This window comes from Panulirus ornatus, chromosome 20 (assembly GCF_036320965.1).
Source record: "Panulirus ornatus isolate Po-2019 chromosome 20, ASM3632096v1, whole genome shotgun sequence".
NCBI classification, from domain to species: domain Eukaryota; kingdom Metazoa; phylum Arthropoda; class Malacostraca; order Decapoda; family Palinuridae; genus Panulirus; species Panulirus ornatus.
This window is the reverse complement of record NC_092243.1, coordinates 29,266,948-29,285,108: the sequence shown is the minus strand read 5'-3', so window position 1 is coordinate 29,285,108 and position 18,161 is coordinate 29,266,948.

The window sequence follows — 18,161 nt, the reverse complement described above, 5'->3', positions numbered from 1 at the left end:
GTATTCCTGGGAAATTATAAGAGATGGTATTGACTGAGAGGATCAAGACATGGACATAGCATCAGATTGGGTAGGAGCAGTGTGGTTTCAGAAGTGGTAAAGGATGTGTAGATCATGTGTTTGCTTTGAAAAATATATGTGAGAAATACTTAGAAAAGCATTTGATTTTTTATGTAGCATTTATGGATCTGGAGAACGCATATGATAGGGTTGATAGAGATTCTTTGCGGAAGGTATTAAGAGCATATGGTGTGGGAGGTAAGCTGCTAGAAGCAGTGAAAAGCTTTATCAATGAAGTAAAGCATATGTACGAGTGATTGGTTCCCAGTGAATGTCGGTTTACGTCAGGTGTGCGTGATGTCTCTATGGTTGTTTAGTTTGTTTACGGATTGGGTTGTTTCGGAGGTGAATGCAAGAGTTTTGGAGACAGGGGTAAGTATGCAGTCTGTTGTCGATGAGAGGGCTTGGGAAGTGAGTCAGTTGTTGTTCGCTGATGATACAGCGCTGGTGGCTGATTCGGGTGAGAAACTGCAGAAGCTGGTGACTGAGTTTGGTAAACTGTGAAAGAAGAAAACTGAGAGTAAATTTGAATAGAATCAAGGTTATTAGGTTCAACTAGGGTTGAGGGACAAGAAAATGGGAAGGTAAGTTTGAATGTAGAAAAACTGGAGGAAGTGAAGTGTTTTAGATATCTGGGAATTGATTTGGCAGCTCATGGAACCTGGAAGCGGAATTGAGTCACAGGGTGGGAGAGGGGGCAAAGGTTCAAGGACCGTTGAAGAATGTGTGGAAGGCGAGAGCGTTATCTCGTAAAGCAAAACTGGGTATGTTTGAAGGAGTAGTGGTTCCAACAATGTTATATGGTTTTGAGGCATGAGCGATAGATAGGGTTGTGCGGAAGAGGGTGGATGTGTTCGAAATGAGATGTGTGACGACAGTATGTGGTGTGAGGTGGTTTTGATCAAGTAATTAAGGAGTAAGAGAGATGTATGGTAATGAAAAGAGGGTGGTTGAGAGAGCAGAAGAGGGTGTATTGAAATGGTTTGGTCGCAAGAAGAAAACGAGTAAAGAAAGATTGACAAAGAGTATATATGTATCAGAGGTGGAGGGAACAAGGAGAAGTGGAAAACCAAATTTCAGGTGGAAAGATGGAATGACAAAGATTTTGAGCGATCGTGACCTGAACATACAAAAGGGTGACAGGAGTGCAAGGAATAGAGTGAATTAGAACGATGCGGTATACCGGGGTCGAAGTGCTTTCAGTGGATTGAACCAGGGCATGTGAAGGTCTGGAGTAAACCATGGAAGGTTTTGTGGGGCCTGATGTGAAAAGAGAGCTGTAGTTTCGGAGCATTACACATGAAAACTAGATCTGAGTGTGGACGAATGAGTACATTGTTGTCCTTCCTAGCGCTACCTCGCACGCACCCCCTCGCCACCCAGCCACACATGAAATGAAAAGCTCTTCCCCCCACATGTGCGCGAGATAGCGCTAGGAAAAGACAACAAAGGCAACATTCATTAACACTCAGTCTCTAGCTAGGTATAATGCACCGAAACCACAGCTCCCTTTCCACATCCAGGCCCCACTCATTCTCTCCATGTGACCAAACCATTGCAAAACACCCTCTTCTGCTCTCTGAACCACACTCTTTTTATTACCACATAACTCCCTTACCCTTTCATTACTTACTTGACCAAACCACTTCACACCACATATTGCCCTGAAACATCTCATTTCCAGCACATCCACCCTCCTCCGCAAAATTCAATCTATAGACTACGCCTCGCAACCATATAGAATTGTTGGAACCACTATTCCTTTAAACAAACCAATTTTTACTTTCCAAGATAACGTTCTCGATTTCCACACATTTTTTTCAACACTACCAGAACTTTCGCCCCAATACCCACCCTATGATTCACTTCCGCTTCCATGGCTTCATCAGCTGCCACATCCACTCCCAGATATATAAAACACCTCACTTCCTCCAGTTTTTCTCCATCCAAACTTACCTCCCAATTGACTTGTCCCTCAACCCTGTTGTACCTAATAGCCTTGCTCATATTCACATTTACTTTCAGTTTTCTTCTTTCACACATTTTATCAATCTCAGTCACGAGCTTCTGCAGTTTCTCATCCGGATCAGCTGTATCATCAGCTGTATCATCGGCGAACAACAACTGACTCACTTCCCAAGCTATCTCAGCCACAACAGACTGCTTCCTTGCCCCTCTTCCCAAAACTCTTCCATTCACCTCCCTAAGAACCACATCCATAAACAAATTAAACAACCATAGACATCACGCAACCAAGCCACAAAACAACATTACCTGAGGACGAATGACTTTCCTCTCTTCCTACTTGTACACATGTCTTACATTCTCGATAAAAACTTTTCACTGCTTCAAACAACTTTCCTCCCACACCATATATTCTTAATACCTTCCACAGAGCATCTCTATCAACTCTATCATATACCTTCTCCAGATCCATAAATGCTACATACAAATCCATTTGCTTTTCTAATTAATTCTCACATACATTCTTCAAAGCTAACACCTGATCCACACATCCTCTACCACTTCTGAAACTACACTGCTCTTCCCCAAGCTGATACTCTGTACATGCCTTCACCCTCTCAATCAGTATCCTCCCATATAATTTTCCAGGAATACTCAAAAAACTTATAATTCTGTAATTTGAGCACTCACTTTTATCCTCTTTGCCTTTGTACAATGGAATTATTCAAGCATTCCTCCAATCCTCAGGCACCTCACCATGAGTCATACATACATTAGATAATCTTACCAACCAGTCATCAATACAGTGACCCTATTTCTTTTAAAAATTCCAATGCAAAACCATCCAAACCCGCTGCCTTGCCGTGTTTCATGTTCCGAAAAGCTTTTACTACCTCTTCGCTGTTTACCAACTCATTCTCCATAACCCTCTCACTTCGCAAATCACCTTGACCAAATCACCCTATATCTGCCACTCTTTCATCAAACATATTCAAGAAACATTCAAAATACTCACTCCATCTCCTTCTCACATCACCACTACTTGCTGTCACCTCCCCATCAGCCTCCTTCACGGATGTTCCCATTTGTTCCCTTGTCTTACGCACTTTATTTACCTCCTTCCAAAACATCATTTTATTCTCCCTAAAATCTAGTGATACTCTTTCACCCCAAATCTCATTTGCCCTATTTTTCCCCTCGTGCACCTTTCCCTTAACCTCCAGCCTCTTTCTTTTATACATCTCCCAGTCATTTGCATTATTTACCTGCAAAAATTATCCAAATGCCTCTCTCTCTTATCTTTCACTAATAAACTTACTTCTTTACCCCACAACTCCCTAACCTTTCTAATCTGCCCACCTATCACGCTTCTCATGCCACAAGCATATTTACCACGAGCAATCACTGCTTCCCTAAATACATCCCATTCCTCCTCCACTCCCCTTACGTCCTGTGTTCTCATCATTTTCCATTGCGTATTCACACAAGTCTCCTTCCCAAGCTCACTTACTCTCACCACTCTCTTCACCCCAACATTCTCTCCTCTTTTCTGAAAACCTCTACATACCTTAGCGTCCAGAAGATAATGATCAGACATCCCTCCAGTTGCACCTCTCAGCACATTAACATCCAAAAGTCTGTCTTTCGCGTGCCTATCAATTAACACGTAATCTAATATCGCTCTCTGGCCGTCTCTCCTACATACATACGTATACTAATATATCTCTCTCTTTTTATAACAGGTATTCCCAATCACTAGTCCTTTTTCAGAGCACAAATCTACAGTCATCTCACCATTTCTAATTACAACACTGAACACTCCACGTACACCAATTATTCCCTCAACTGCCTCATTACTCACCTTTGCATTCAAATCACATATCACTACATCCTTGTCTCGTGCATCAAAACAAGTAACACTCACTCAGCTGCTCCCAAAACACTTGCCTCTCAAGATCTTTATGCCCATGGGGATAGGGGAGAAAGAATACTTCCCACGAATTCCTAAAATGTCGTAGAAGGCGACTAAAGGGGACGGGAGCGGGGGCCTAGAAACCCTCCCCTTCTTGTATTCCAACTTCTAAAAGTGGAAACAGAAGGAGTCACGCGTGCTCATCCACCTCGAAGGCTCGGATTGGGGTGTCTAAATGTGTGTGGATGTAACCAAGATGAGAAAAAAAGAGAGATAGGTAATATATTTGAGGAAAGGAGCCTGGATGTTTTGGCTCAGTAAAACGAAGCTCGTGGGTAGAGGGGAAGAGTGGTTTGGGAATGTCTTGGGAGTGAAGTCAGGGTTTAGTGAGAGGACAAGAGCACGGGAAGGATTAACACTACTCCTAAAACAGGAGTTGTGGGAGTATGTGATAGAGTGTAGGAAAGTAAACTCTACATTGATATGGGTAAAACTGAAAGTTGATGGAGAGACATGGGTGATTATTGATACATATGCGCCTGGGCATGAAAAGAAAGATCATGGGAGGCAAGTTTTTTGGGAGCAGCTGAATGAGTAAGTTAGTGGTTTTGATGCACGGGACGGGCTATAGTGATGGGTGATTTGAATGCGAGGGTGAGTAATGTGGCAGTTGAGGGAAGAATTGCTATACATGGGGTGTTCAGTGTTGTAAATGGAAATGGTGAAGAGCTTGTAGATTTATATGCTGAAAAGGGACTGGTGATTGGGTATACCTGGTTTAAAAAGAGAGATATGCATAAGTATACGTATGTAAGTAGGGGAGATTGCCAGAGATCGTTATTAGATTACTTGTTAATTGATAGGTGCGCGAAACAGAGACTTTTGGATGTACATGTGCTGAGGGGTGTAACTGGAGGGATGTCTGATAATTATCTTGTGGAGGCAAAGGAGAAGATTTATAGAGGTTTTCAGAAAAGAAGAGAGAATGTTGGGGGGAAGAGAGTGGTGATAGTAAGTGAGCTTGGGAAGGGGACTTTTGTGAGGAAGTACCAGGAGAGACTGAGTACAGAATGGAAAAGGTAAGAACAAAGGAGGTAAGGGGAGTGTGGGAGGAATGGGATGTATTTAGGGAAGCAGTGATGGCTTGCGCAGAAGATGCTTGTGGCATGAGAAGCGTGGGAGGTGGGCAGATTAGAATGGGTAGTAAATGGTGGGATGAAGAAGTAAGATTATTAGTGAAGAAGAAGAGAGAGGCATTTGGACGATTTTTGCAGGGAAATAATGCAAATGAGTGGGAGATGTATAAAAGAAAGAGGCAGGAGGTCAAGAGAAAGGAGCAAGAGGTGAAAAAGAGGGCAAATGAGAGTTGAGGTGAGAGAGTATCATTAAATTTTAGGGAGAATAAAAGATGTTTTGGAAGGAGTATATAAAGTTCGTAAGAAAAGGGATATATATATATATATATATATATATATATATATATATATATATATATATATATATATATATATATATATATATATATATATATATATATATATATATATATATATATATATATATATATATATATATATATATATATGTATATATATATATATATATTTGTATATATATATATATATATATATATATATATATATATATATATATATATATATATATATATATATATATATATATATATATATATATATATATATATATATATATATATATTTGTATATATATATATATATATATATATATATATATATATATATATATATATATATATATATATATATATATATATATATATATATATATATTTTTCTTTTTTCTTTCAAACTATTCGCCATTTCCCGCATTAGCGAGGTAGCGTTAAGAACAGAGGACTGGGCCTTTGAGGGAATACCCTCACCTGGCCCAATTCTCTGTTCCCTCTTTTGGAAAATTAAAAAAAAAAACGAGAGGGGAGGATTTCCAGCCCCCCGCCCCCTCCCCTTTTAGTCGCCTTTCCAAAAGAAGGAACAGAGAAGAGGGCCAGGTGAGGATATTCCCTCAAAGGCCCAGTCCTCTGTTCTTAACGCTACCTCGCTATCGCGGGAAATGGCGAATAGTATGAAAAAAAAAAAAAAAAAAAAAAAATATATGTGTATATATATATATATATATATATATGGATATATGTGTCGGAGGTGGAGGGAACAAGGAGAAGAGGGAGACCAAATTGGAGGTGGAAAGATGGAGTGAAAAAGATTTTGTGTGATCGGGGCCTGAACATGCAGGAGGTATATATATATATATATATATATATATATATATATATATATATATATATATATATATATATATATATATATATATATATATATATATATATTCTTTTTATACTTTGTCGCTGTCTCCCGCGTTTGCGAGGTAGCACAAGGAAACAGACGAAAGAAATGGCCCAACCCCCCCCCCCCCCATACACATGTATATACATACGTCCACACACGCAAATATACATACCTACACAGCTTTCCATGGTTTACCCCAGACGCTTCACATGCCTTGATTCAATCCACTGGAAAGAGGGGCAAGTATGAAGTCTGTTGGGGATGAGAGAGCTTGGGAAGTGAGTCAGTTGTTGTTCGCTGATGATGCAGCGCTGGTGGCTGATTCATGTGAGAAATTGCAGAAGCTGGTGACTGAGTTTGGTAAAGTGTGTGGAAGAAGAAAGTTAAGAGTAAATGTGAATAAGAGCAAGGTTATTAAGGGGACAGAGGGTTGAGGGTCAAGTCAATTGGGGGGTGAGTTTGAATGGAGAAAAAATAGAGGAAATGAAGTGTTTTAGATATCTGGGAGTGGATCTGGCAGCGGATAATATATATTATTATATATATATATATATATATATATATATATATATATATAATATAATATATATATATTATAATATATAAAAATAATATATATATATATATTTATATTTTTTTTTTTTATTATTTATACTTTGTCGCTGTCTCCCGCGTTTGCGAGGTAGCGCGAGGAAACAGACGAAAGAAATGGCCCAACCCCCATACACACGTACATACACACGTCCACACACGCAAATATACATACCTACAACAGCTTTCCATGGTTTTACCCCAGACGCTTCACATGCCTTGATTCAATCCACTGACAGCACGTCAACCCCTGTATACCACATCGCTCCAATTCACTCTATTCCTTGCCCTCCTTTCACCCTCCTGCATGTTCAGGCCCCGATCACACAAAATCTTTTTCACTCCATCTTTCCACCTCCAATTTGGTCTCCCTCTTCTCCTCGTTCCCTCCACCTCCGACACATATATCCTCTTGGTCAATCTTTCCTCACTCATTCTCTCCATGTGCCCAAACCATTTCAAAACACCCTCTTCTGCTCTCTCAACCACGCTCTTTTTATTTCCACACATCTCTCTTACCCTTACGTTACTTACTCGATCAAACCACCTCACACCACACATTGTCCTCAAACATCTCATTTCCAGCACATCCATCCTCCTGCGCACAACTCTATCCATAGCCCACGCCTCGCAACCATACAACATTGTTGGAACCACTATTCCTTCAAACATACCCATTTTTGCTTTCCGAGATAATGTTCTCGACTTCCACACATTTTTCAAGGCTCCCAAAATTTTCGCCCCCTCCCCCACCCTATGATCCACTTCCGCTTCCATGGTTCCATCCGCTGACAGATCCACTCCCAGATATCTAAAACACTTCACTTCCTCCAGTTTTTCTCCATTCAAACTCACCTCCCAATTGACTTGACCCTCAACCCTACTGTACCTAATAACCTTGCTCTTATTCACATTTACTCTTAACTTTCTTCTTCCACACACTTTACCAAACTCAGTCACCAGCTTCTGCAGTTTCTCACATGAATCAGCCACCAGCGCTGTATCATCAGCGAACAACAACTGACTCACTTCCCAAGCTCTCTCATCCCCAACAGACTTCATACTTGCCCCTCTTTCCAGGACTCTTGCATTTACCTCCCTAACAACCCCATCCATAAACAAATTAAACAACCATGGAGACATCACACACCCCTGCCGCAAACCTACATTCACTGAGAACCAATCACTTTCCTCTCTTCCTACACGTACACATGCCTTACATCCTCGATAAAAACTTTTCACTGCTTCTAACAACTTGCCTCCCACACCATATATTCTTAATACCTTCCACAGAGCATCTCTATCAACTCTATCATATGCCTTCTCCAGATCCATAAATGCTACATACAAATCCATTTGCTTTTCTAAGTATTTCTCACATACATTCTTCAAAGCAAACACCTGATCCACACATCCTCTACCACTTCTGAAACCGCACTGCTCTTCCCCAATCTGATGCTCTGTACATGCCTTCACCCTCTCAATCAATACCCTCCCATATAGTTTACCAGGAATACTCAACAAACTTATACCTCTGTAATTTGAGCACTCACTCTTATCCCCTTTGCCTTTGTACAATGGCACTATGCACGCATTCCGCCAATCCTCAGGCACCTCACCATGAGTCATACATACATTAAATAACCTTACCAACCAGTCAACAATACAGTCACCCCCTTTTCTTAATAAATTCCACTGCAATACCATCCAAACCTGCTGCCTTGCCGGCTTTCATCTTCCGCAAAGCTTTTACTACCTCTTCTCTGTTTACCAAATCATTTTCCCTAACCCTCTCACTTTGCACACCACCTCGACCAAAACACCCTATATCTGCCACTCTGTCATCAGACACATTCAACAAACCTTCAAAATACTCATTCCATCTCCTTCTCACATCACCACTACTTGTTATCACCTCCCCATTTACGCCCTTCACTGAAGTTCCCATTTGCTCCCTTGTCTTACGCACCCTATTTACCTCCTTCCAGAACATCTTTTTATTCTCCCTAAAATTTACTGATAGTCTCTCACCCCAACTCTCATTTGCCCTTTTTTTCACCTCTTGCACCTTTCTCTTGACCTCCTGTCTCTTTCTTTTATACTTCTCCCACTCAATTGCATTTTTTCCCTGCAAAAATCGTCCAAATGCCTCTCTCTTCTCTTTCACTAATACTCTTACTTCTTCATCCCACCACTCACTACCCTTTCTAAACAGCCCACCTCCCACTCTTCTCATGCCACAAGCATCTTTTCCCCAAAAACCCTTTCTCTCCTTTTTTCCCTGAAAACCTCTACATCCCTTTAGCGCCAAAAAGAAATGATCAAAACATCCCCCATTTCCCCACCTCTCAGCACATTAACACCAAAAAGTTTTGTCTTTCGCGTGCCTATCAATTAACACGTAATCTAAAAACGCTCCGGGCCGCCCTTCTCCTACATACAAAACTAAACTAATATACCTCTCTTTTTATAAAAAGGTATTCCCAAAAAACAGTCCTTTTTTCAGAGCCCAAATCTACAGTCACCCTCACCTTTTTCAAATTTTACAACACTGAACACCCACGTACACCAATTATTCCCCAACTGCCTCATTACCCCCACCTTTCCCATTCAAACCCACATATCCCCTACTTTCCTTGCTCGTGCATCAAAAACAAGTAACACTCACTCACGGCTCCCAAAACATTTTCCTCTCAAGATTTTAAAAGCCCATGGGGATGGGAAAAGAAAAACCCCCACGAATTCCTAAAAGGGGGAAAAGGCGACTAAAGGGGACGGGAGCGGGGCCTAAAAAACCCCCCCCTTTCTTGAAATTCCAATTTCAAAAAAGGGGAAAACAGAAGGATTTCACGCGTCTCTTTTCCACCTCAAAGGGCCCTCGGATTGGGGTGTCTAAATGTGTGGGTTTAAACCCAAAGATGAGAAAAAAAGAAGTTTGGTAATAATAAAAAAAAGGGGGCCTGGATTTTTTTGGGGCTCAAAAAACCCGAATTTTCGGGGGGTAGGGGGGAAAAGGGGTTTGGGGGAATGCCCGGGGAGTGAAGTCGGGGTTTTTAGTGAGGGGAACAAGACAGGGGAAGGATTAACACTACTCCTAAAACAGGATTGGGGGAGAAATGTGATGGGAGTGTGGGAAAAAGAAACTCTACATTGATATGGTAAAACTGAAATTGGGAAGGGAGCCCTGGGTGATTATTGTTTCATATGCGCCGGGGCATGAAAAAAAAGATGGGGGGAGGCAAGTTTTTTGGGAGCAGCTGAATGATTTAATTTGTGGGTTTTTATGCACCCGGGGCGGCTATAGGATGGGTGATTTTAATGCGAAGGGGGAGTAAAGTGGGATTGAGGGAAGAATTGCTATACAAAGGGGGTTCAGGGTTTTTAAATGGAAAAGGGGAAGAGCATGTAGATTTAAATCTAAAAAGGGGCTGGTGATTGGGTATACCTGGTTTTTTAAAAAGAGATATGAAAAAGAAAACGTAAGTAAGTTGGGGAAATTTCCAGAGATCGTTATTAATTACTTGTTTAAATTTATTGGTGCCGAAACAGAGACTTTTGGATGTACATGTGGAGGGGGGTAACTGGAGGGATGTCTGATAAATTTTTTTTGTGGAAAGGGGAAGGAGAAATTTTTTAAGTTTTCCCGAAAAGAAAAGAAGTTGGGGGGAAGAGAGTGGGGGATGTAAGTGAGCTTGGGGGGGGGGACTTTTTGAGGAAATTCCAGAGAGGGCGAGTACAGAATGGAAAAAGGGAAAAAAAAAAAGGAGGGAAGGGGAGTGTGGGGGAAAGGGATTATTTAGGAAACAGTTTATGGGTTTTCGCAGAAAAAGCTTGTGGGATGAGAAACGTGGGGGGGTGGGCAATTAGAATGGGTAAATAAATTTGGGGTGGGATGAAGAAAGTAAGGGTTTTTATAAAAAGAAGAGAGAGGCCCTTTGGACGATTTTTGCAGGGAAAAAATGCAAATAGTGGGGGGGGATGATAAAAGAAAGAGGCGGAGGTTTAAAAGAAAGGAGCAAAGAGGGGGGGGGGGTTAAAAAAAGGGCAAATTGGGGGGAGTTGAGGTAGAGAGTTCATTAAATTTTTGGGGGAATAAAAAAAGTTTTGGGAAAGGGTAAAAATAAAGTTTAAAAAAAGAAAAGGGATATATATATTTATTTTTAAATATATATATATATTTTATATATATATAATATATATAATATATAATATATATAAAAAAATATATATATTATATAATAATATATATATATATATATTATATATATATATTCTTTTTATACTTTGTCGCTGTCCCCGCGTTGCGAGGTACCACAAGGAAACAGACGAAAGACATGCCCAACCCCCCCCCACCATACACATGTATATACATACGCCACACAACGCGTCAAATATACATACCTACACAGCTTTCCATGGTTTACCCCAGACGCTTCACATTCCTTGATTCAATCCACTGGAAAGAGGGCAAGTATGCAAGTCTTGTTGGGGATGAAGAGCATTAGAAGTGAGTCTTTTGTTTCGCTGATGATGCAGCCGGTGCTGAATCATGTTAGAAATTGCAGAGCTTGGTGACTGAGTTTTGGTAAAGTGAGTGGAATAAGGAAAGTTAAGAGTAAATGTGAATAAGATCAAGTTTATTATGTAACAGTAGGGTTGAGTGTCAAGTCAATTGGGTAGGTGAGTTTGTATGGAGAAAACTAGAGGAAATGAAGTGTTTGTTTGATATCTGGGAGTGGATCTTGGCAGCGATATAACTATACATATATATATATATATATAAAATATTATGAATATATATAATAATATATATAGTATAATATATATAAATATATATATATATATATATTATATATTGTTTTTATTTTTTTTTTTATACTTGTCGCTGTCTCCCTGCGTTTTGCGAGGTAGCGCGAGGAAACAGACGAAAGAAATGGCCCAACCCCCATACACACGTACATACCCACGTCCACACACGCAAATATACATACCTACACAGCTTTCATGGTTTACCCAGGACGCTTACATTGCCCTCCTGATTTCAATCCCTGGAAGCGGGGCAAGTATGAATGTTGTTGGGGATTGAGAGAGCTTGGGAAGTGAGTCAGTTGTGTTCGCTGATGATGCAGCGCTGGTGGCTGATTCCAATGTGAGAAATTGAAGAAGCTGGTGAATGAGTTTGGTAATAGGTGTGTGGAAGAAGAAAGTTAACGGAGTAATGTGAATAAGAGCAAGGTTATTAGGTACAGTAGGGTTGAGGGTCAAGTCAATTGGGAGGTGAGTTTGAATGGAGAAAAACTAGAGGAAATGAAGTGTTTTAGATATCTGGGAGTGGATCTGGCAGCGGATATATATATATATATATATATATATATATATATATATATATATATATATATATATATATATATATATATATATATATATATATATATATATATTTATATTTTTTTTTTTTTTTTTTTTTATACTTTGTCGCTGTCTCCCGCGTTTGCGAGGTAGCGCGAGGAAACAGACGAAAGAAATGGCCCAACCCCCCATACACACGTACATACACACGTCCACACACGCAAATATACATACCTACACAGCTTTCCATGGTTTACCCCAGACGCTTCACATGCCTTGATTCAATCCACTGACAGCACGTCAACCCCTGTATACCACATCGCTCCAATTCACTCTATTCCTTGCCCTCCTTTCACCCTCCTGCATGTTCAGGCCCCGATCACACAAAATCTTTTTCACTCCATCTTTCCACCTCCAATTTGGTCTCCCTCTTCTCCTCGTTCCCTCCACCTCCGACACATATATCCTCTTGGTCAATCTTTCCTCACTCATTCTCTCCATGTGCCCAAACCATTTCAAAACACCCTCTTCTGCTCTCTCAACCACGCTCTTTTTATTTCCACACATCTCTCTTACCCTTACGTTACTTACTCGATCAAACCACCTCACACCACACATTGTCCTCAAACATCTCATTTCCAGCACATCCATCCTCCTGCGCACAACTCTATCCATAGCCCACGCCTCGCAACCATACAACATTGTTGGAACCACTATTCCTTCAAACATACCCATTTTTGCTTTCCGAGATAATGTTCTCGACTTCCACACATTTTTCAAGGCTCCCAAAATTTTCGCCCCCTCCCCCACCCTATGATCCACTTCCGCTTCCATGGTTCCATCCGCTGACAGATCCACTCCCAGATATCTAAAACACTTCACTTCCTCCAGTTTTTCTCCATTCAAACTCACCTCCCAATTGACTTGACCCTCAACCCTACTGTACCTAATAACCTTGCTCTTATTCACATTTACTCTTAACTTTCTTCTTCCACACACTTTACCAAACTCAGTCACCAGCTTCTGCAGTTTCTCACATGAATCAGCCACCAGCGCTGTATCATCAGCGAACAACAACTGACTCACTTCCCAAGCTCTCTCATCCCCAACAGACTTCATACTTGCCCCTCTTTCCAGGACTCTTGCATTTACCTCCCTAACAACCCCATCCATAAACAAATTAAACAACCATGGAGACATCACACACCCCTGCCGCAAACCTACATTCACTGAGAACCAATCACTTTCCTCTCTTCCTACACGTACACATGCCTTACATCCTCGATAAAAACTTTTCACTGCTTCTAACAACTTGCCTCCCACACCATATATTCTTAATACCTTCCACAGAGCATCTCTATCAACTCTATCATATGCCTTCTCCAGATCCATAAATGCTACATACAAATCCATTTGCTTTTCTAAGTATTTCTCACATACATTCTTCAAAGCAAACACCTGATCCACACATCCTCTACCACTTCTGAAACCGCACTGCTCTTCCCCAATCTGATGCTCTGTACATGCCTTCACCCTCTCAATCAATACCCTCCCATATAGTTTACCAGGAATACTCAACAAACTTATACCTCTGTAATTTGAGCACTCACTCTTATCCCCTTTGCCTTTGTACAATGGCACTATGCACGCATTCCGCCAATCCTCAGGCACCTCACCATGAGTCATACATACATTAAATAACCTTACCAACCAGTCAACAATACAGTCACCCCCTTTTTAATAAATTCCACTGCAATACCATCCAAACCTGCTGCCTTGCCGGCTTTCATCTTCCGCAAAGCTTTTACTACCTCTTCTCTGTTTACCAAATCATTTTCCCTAACCCTCTCACTTTGCACACCACCTCGACCAAAACACCCTATATCTGCCACTCTGTCATCAGACACATTCAACAAACCTTCAAAATACTCATTCCATCTCCTTCTCACATCACCACTACTTGTTATCACCTCCCCATTTACGCCCTTCACTGAAGTTCCCATTTGCTCCCTTGTCTTACGCACCCTATTTACCTCCTTCCAGAACATCTTTTTATTCTCCCTAAAATTTACTGATAGTCTCTCACCCCAACTCTCATTTGCCCTTTTTTTCACCTCTTGCACCTTTCTCTTGACCTCCTGTCTCTTTCTTTTATACTTCTCCCACTCAATTGCATTTTTTCCCTGCAAAAATCGTCCAAATGCCTCTCTCTTCTCTTTCACTAATACTCTTACTTCTTCATCCCACCACTCACTACCCTTTCTAAACAGCCCACCTCCCACTCTTCTCATGCCACAAGCATCTTTTGCGCAATCCATATATATATATATATATATATATATATATATATTTATATATATATATATATATATATATATATATATATATATATATATATATATATATATATATATATATATATATATATATACATATAAATATTATTTATTTTTATCTATTTTGCTTTGTCGCTGTCTCCCGCGTTTGCGGGGTAGCGCAAGGAAACAGACGAAAGAAATGGCCCAACCCACCCCCATACACAATGTATATACATACACGTCCACACACGCAAGTATACATACCTATACATCTCAATGTACTCATATATATACACACACATACACATACATACATACCCATGCACACAATTCACACTGTCTGCCTTTATTTATTCCCATCGCCACCTCGCCACACATGGAATACCATCCCCCTCCCCCTCAAGTGTGCGAGGTAGGACTAGGAAAAGACAACAAAGGCACCATTTGTTCACACTCAGTCTCTAGCTGTCATGCAATAATGCCCGAAACCACAGCTCCCTTTCCACATCCAGGCCCCACACAACTTTCCATGGTCTACCCCAGACGCTTCACATGCCCTGATTCAATCCAATGACAGCACGTCAACCCCGGTATACCACATCGATCCAATTCACTCTATTCCTTCCCCGCCTTTCACCCTCCTGCATGTTCAGGAACCGATCACACAAAATCTTTTTCACTCCATCTTTCCACCTCCAATTTGGTCTCCCACTTCTCCTCGTTCCCTCCACCTCCGACACATATATCCTCATGGTCAATCTTTCCTCACTCATTCTCTCCATGTGCCCAAACCATTTCAAAACACCCTCTTCTGCTCTCTCAACCACTCTCTTTTTATTACCACACATCTCTCTTACCCTTACACTACTTACTTGATCAAACCACCTCACACCACACATTGTCCTCAAACATCTCATTTCCAGCACATCCACCCTCCTGCGCACAACTCTATCCATAGCCCACGCCTCGCAACCATACAACATTGTTGGAACCACTATTCCTTGAAACATACCCATTTTTGCTTTCCGAGATAATATTCTCGACTTCCACATATTCTTCAAGGCTCAGGATTTTCGCCCCCTCCCCACCCTATGATTCACTTCCGCTTCCATGATTCCATCAGCTGCCAGATCCACTCCCAGATATCTAAAACACTTTACTTCCTCCAGTTTTTCTCCATTCAAACTTACCTCCCAATTGACTTGACCCTCAACCCTACTGTACCTAATAACCTTGTTCTTATTCACATTTACTCTTAACTTTCTTCTTTCACACCAGGACCAGGCAGTATGATACAGTGGTTAGATTGATGAAATCTACTATTGACGTTTGTGTAAATAAATTATACATTTCCCTTTTCCATAGCCAGAGGTTGAACCATTATGTGACATTCATTTTTCATTTCATTTCAAGCTAGAAGTTTCAGTTTTCTAAATTATTTCTTACATTTTTCATATATATATATATATATATATATATATATATATATATATATATATATATATATATATATATATATATATATATATATATATATATATATATATATATATATATATATATATATATATATATATTATCCCTGGGGATAGGGGTGAAAGAATACTTCCCACGCATTCCTCACGTGTCGTAGAAGGCGACTAGAGGGGACGGGAGCGGGGGCCAGAAATCCTCCCCTCCTTGTAATTTTAACTTTCTAAAAAATGGGAAACAGAAGGAGTCACGCGGGGAGTGCTCATCCTCCTCGTAGACTCAGATTGGGGTGTCTAAATGTGTGTGGATGTAACCAAGATGTGAAAAAAGGAGAGATAGGTAGTATGTTTGAGGAAAGGAACCTGGATGTTTTGGCTCTGAGTGAAACGAAGCTCAAGGGTAAAGGGGAAGAGTTGTTTGGGAATGTCTTGGGAGTAAAGTCAGGGGTTAGTGAGAGGACAAGAGCAAGGGAAGGAGCAGCAGTACTCCTGAAACAGGAGTTGTGGGAGTATGTGATAGAATGTAAGAAAGTAAATTCTCGATTAATATGGGTAAAACTGAAAGTTGATGGAGAGAGATGGGTTATTATTGGTGCATATGCACCTGGGCATGAGAAGAAAGATCATGAGAGGCAAGTGTTTTGGGAGCAGCTGAATGAGTGTGGTAGTGGTTTTGATGCACGAGACCGGGTTATAGTGATGGGTGATTTGAATGCAAAGGTGAGTAATGTGGCAGTTGAGGGAATAATCGGTATACATGGGGTGTTCAGTGTTGTAAATGGAAATGGTCAAGAGCTTGTAGATTTATGTGCTGAAAAAGGACTGATGATTGGGAATACCTGGTTTAAAAAGCGAGATATACATAAGTATAAGTATGTAAGTAGGAGAGGTGGCCAGAGAGCGTTATTGGATTACGTGTTAATTGACAGGCGCGCGAAAGAGAGACTTTTGGATGTTAATGTGCTGAGAGGTGCAACTGGAGGGATGTCTGATCATTATCTTGTGGAGGCTAAGGTGAAGATCTGTATGGGTTTTCAGAAAAGAAGAGTGAATGTTGGGGTGAAAAGGGTGGTGAGAGTAAGTGAGCTTGGGAAGGAGACTTGTGTGAGGAAGTACCAGGAGAGACTGAGTACAGATTAGAAAAAGGTGAGAACAATGGAAGTAAGGGGAGTGGGGGAGGAATGGGATGTATTTAGGGAATCAGTGATGGATTGCGCAAAAGATGCTTGTGGCATGAGAAGCGTGGGAGGTGGGTTGATTAGAAAGGGTAGTGAGTGGTGGGATGAAGAAGTAAGATTATTAGTGAAAGAGAAGAGAGAGGCATGTGGACGATTTTTGCAGGGAAAAAATGCAATTGATTGGGAGATGTATAAAAGAAAGAGACAGGAGGTCAAGAGAAAGGTGCAAGAGGTGAAAAAGAGGGCAAATGAGAGTTGGGATGAGAGAGTATCATTAAATTTTAGGAAGAATAAAAAGATGTTCTGGAAGGAGGTAAATAAAGTGCGTAAGACAAGGGAGCAAATGGGAACTTCAGTGAAGGGGGCTAATGGGGAGGTTATAACAAGTAGTGGTGACGTGAGAAGTAGATTGAGGGAGTATTTTGAAGGTTTGTTGAATGTGTTTGATGATAGAGTGGTAGATATTGGGTGTTTTGGTCGAGGTGGTATGCAAAGTGGGAGGGTTAGGGAAAATGATTTGGTAAACAGAGAAGAGGTAGTAAAAGCTTTGCGGAAGATGAAAGCCGGCAAGGCATCAGGTTTGGATGGCATTGCAGTGGAATTTATTAAAAAAGGCGGTGACTGGATGGTTGACTTGTTGGTAAAGTTATTTAATGTATGTATGATTCATGGTGAGGTGCCTGAGGATTGGCGGAATGCTTGCATAGTGCCATTGTACGAAGGCAAAGGGGATAAGAGTGAGTGCTCAAATTACAGAGGTATAAGTTTGTTGAGTATTCCTGGTAGATTATATGGGAGGGTATTGATTGAGAGGGTGAAGGCATGTACAGAGCATCAGATTGGGGAAGGGCAGTGTGGTTTCAGAAATGGTAGAGGATGTGTGGATTAGGTGTTTGCTTTGAAGAATGTATGTGAGAAATACTTAGAAAAGCAAATGGATTTGTATGTAGCATTTATGGATCTAGGAGAAGGCATATGATAGAGTTGATAGA